Source organism: Eufriesea mexicana, unplaced genomic scaffold, assembly GCF_001483705.2.
Source record: "Eufriesea mexicana isolate 0111107269 unplaced genomic scaffold, ASM148370v2 scaffold386, whole genome shotgun sequence".
NCBI lineage: Eukaryota > Metazoa > Arthropoda > Insecta > Hymenoptera > Apidae > Eufriesea > Eufriesea mexicana.
Genome location: NW_016908604.1, coordinates 3540 through 7121, shown reverse-complemented (window position 1 = coordinate 7121; position 3582 = coordinate 3540). Strand labels below are relative to the sequence as shown.

The following is a 3582-nucleotide window of genomic DNA, read 5'->3' as shown; positions in this document are numbered from 1 at the left end:
GAGAGAGAGAGAGAGAGAGAGAGAGAGAGAGAGAGAGAGAGAGAGAGAGAGAGATAGAGCGGCTAAGGAATATATAAAACTGCCGGTGTTTTGCTTCGAATCCTCGATCGCGAAGAAAATACGAGGGGCGGCGCTCTTCAGGTTCCTCCTTTATCGTCTTTGGGGCTGTTTTACGGGTGCTTGAGCTCGAAGAGCGTTGTACGACGAGTGTTATTTTACTCCGACGATAATAAAATCGTTGCGAATAAAGCGCTGCTCGGTGGAATTAATTAGCTATAAAAATAGGATCGTTGGTTGGAATTTTTATAGATCACGGTGTTATGCGTCGCTGAGATGGAAGAAGATCGTTACGCGTGGGACAGGTGATGACAGGTGAGGGGACAGGCGATGACGTCCGCTTTAAAGGGGCAGGGGAGTCTCGTGATGGAATAATCGGCCTGGTAATGATCACCGAAATCTCGAACCCGATACGCGGGGTTGTTAATTAAGATGGGACGATAGGACAATAATGATTGCCCGGCGATCGGCTCGGCAAGTGCAAGGAGGGTTGCTTAACGAGATTAATCACTACTCGGCTTGTCGCGTCCACTCGAAAAATTCATTAAGGACGAGGAAAATTACCGGAGGCCCTCTCGTCGCGTTAATTAAGCCGCAGAAACGCGGCAATAATTATCGTCCCCGCCGATAAAGCTAATCGCACCGTCGAAAAAAGCTGACCAAGCCGCGCCACCAATTAAGACCAAAAGGAACGCGCGTTTCAAGCGAGATAAATTGCCGTTCGCCGAGTGTTCGATCTCCCTGAGAGGAGACGCGCGTGCTTCGAATGGAATCCTCCGAAAATGAGCAAGAAAATGCAAATATCGCAAAATACCTCGATTTTTTGGCGAACTTTGTGTACCTGCTCATTTTATTCGCGGATTGTAGCTTCATCTAGCTTCGTCAGGGCCGTAATTACGCGTAATACATATAAAAATCATCGTCCAGTAGATCTCATATTCTATGCGCATAACGTGCATACGTTTCGGTGTACTCTTTTCATAGTAATCGTAAAATTATAAGAAATTTCTCTGCACCGTTTGTTATTCGATATGTAAACACGAGTGATTTTTTAATATAAAGTTGTTAAACAATCTACCACCTAACTTTTAAGATGAGAACGAATCTTCTATCGTTTTTTACTTTTCGTGTAATACTTCGTTTTACTCAAAAATGCGGAGAAAATAAAAATATTTCGATGTACATGTACGTATCGTGGAAATTTGACCTGCGGAAATGCGAATACAGAAATAGTTTATCAAAAATGTATATATTATCAAATTTAGTATTAATAACAAATTAATATTGTTAATAACAAATTGTACACCACGTGAATTTGTAATAAAAGCGAAAAAATTAATACATTACAGGATATTACTTGAATTTATAACGTACTCGTGCTAAAATGAACTAATAATTTCCATAAAAATGCATAAATTATTACAGTTATAGTTAATAACAAATTGTTCACAACGTAAATTTATAATAAAAGTGAAAAAGTTAATAAATTATTGGATACTACTTGAAATGATGATGTATTTATGTAAAAATGTAGCTACAATTTGCAAAAAGTTTAAAAATTATCATATTGATTGTTAATAACAAATTAATATTGTTATTAACAAATTGTTTGCAATGTATATTTATAGTAAAAGTGAAAAAATTAATAAATTATTGGCTTTGAGAGCGGAAAATTAATAATTAATAAAATCGGCAACGTTCGAAAATTTCCGATCGGAGTGGGGAGCTTCGACTTCGGAAGCGTAACATCTAAATTTTCGTTGTGCGCGAGGGGTGGGAATCCGAATTGAGGTTGGGGATGGCTACCCCAACCTCACCCCACCCCATTAAACCATTTACTAATTGTTTTTTATTTTCAGTTATTAATAATTTATTTTCGTTTTCAGTTACTAATTATTTTATTTCTTTTCAGATTTTAATAATTTTTTATTTTTTCAAATTTCTTTCGGTTTCTATTTATTTTTATTTGACATTCGAATATTTCGTATAATATTCGAATGTTTCGTTGTTGGTTTGCTTATATGTTATTGTTAGGTTTCTTATGTCCCATCGTTGAGTTGTTCCATCTATTTGGTTTATCATTGTAGTTCATATTCATTTCACCTTTATCGTCTTTCCTCTTACTAATTCGTTTCATTTCAGATTTATATATATATTTTTTTCAGGTTTATATATTTTCTTTTTAGGTTTATAAGTTTTTTTAGATTTCATATGGAAGACATCGTTGGACGACGCGGGATGCGTGCGTTTAGACCTAAGTAGTTATAAGGAATTATAAGATAGATCCCTAGACTAAGTTTCATGTGCGCGCTATCCGTTCAAAGGTAAGCCACCTAACTTGGAGCGAAATATATCAATTCTCTTACCCTCTCGTTTACCAAATAGAACATAATTGTTCTCGCGATAATCGCGATTGTTCTTAAGTACCGACTAGCCTACGCGACGTACTCTCGTGTACTTGATAACTCCATGTTTCGTAAGTCATCCAAACGATTCGTTCCGACACACACCCTCGCCACTGCCACCCTTGTCACGCATCGGTTCTAGGGTGGTCGGCGGGCTGGCACTCATCTGAGTCAATCCGAGGGTCTGTCGGCCCTAGTCGTCCTGGGCACCAGCGCGTGCACGACCGGGGTATGGGCCCTGTAGCCGTGACATTGCATATGGGCCTGCGGTCAGACGCCATGGGATGATTAATTTCTCCCCCATGTGGCAGGGGCCTGCGTGACCGGCTACAGGGCCTCGCTAGGGACCCTCGGCTTGATTTCGGATGTCTCGTTGGTTCGTCGATTGCTCTCGTTCGCGAGTAAGTCATGGCAGGGTCTGTGGTGGCTGGGTGGGCTAGGTTCGATCGGGAGGGTGCCGAGGCATGAAGTTGTCTTGTACACGAAAGTACGTCTCGTAGGCTAGTCGGTCTTAATAATCGCGATCTCGTTCGGGCGCGCCGCGATTTTCTGTTTGCTCGCTTCTTTTATATTTCATTCCCCATTTTTATTGGAATTTATTTTATTGCGACAGTGGAGTTTTAGTATATCGAATCGAAATCCCTTTTTTAAGACACGAAATAAAATAAAGTGTCAGTAGCTTCACTTTAACTTCTTTCGCTCCAAGTTAGATTAGGCTACTTTTGATACGGATAGCACCAGTAGGCTGCGCCACTAGGGCGCATATCGGGTCTCGATGCGTAGCCACCTTCATGTGGTGAGACCTGGTAATTGGTATCGTTTCCCAAAAATTATTTTTGGGAAACTATATCAAGCTAAGAGCTACGCACAAAGTTTGAAATATTTTCTACCTTTTGTAAATTTTCGATGTTTCAGTTAAACATTTGACGTTTTTTGAGGCTGCGAGAGGTAAGTGGACGGAATTTTGGGCAATGACGTCATTCAAACACAGTTATAGTTCATAAAAATGTATAAATAATCCAATTTGATATTAATAATAAATTGTTCATAGTGTAAATTCATAGTACAAGAAAAGAATTAATTCATTGGTTATTACTTGAACAATATGATACTAATGTTT

General features: G+C 39.2%; 1 long non-coding RNA gene across 1 annotated transcript in view; it reads left to right on the top strand.

The window, feature by feature from the left end:
- The window catches only part of LOC108545486 (uncharacterized), a 24174-nt gene extending 23498 nt beyond the window's left edge, over positions 1-676 (top strand). The window contains exon 6 of the long non-coding RNA XR_001890089.1: positions 310-676. This is a non-coding gene — a long non-coding RNA (uncharacterized LOC108545486). The remainder of the gene's footprint in view (positions 1-309) is intronic.
- The last annotated feature ends 2906 nt before the right edge of the window (positions 677-3582 follow it).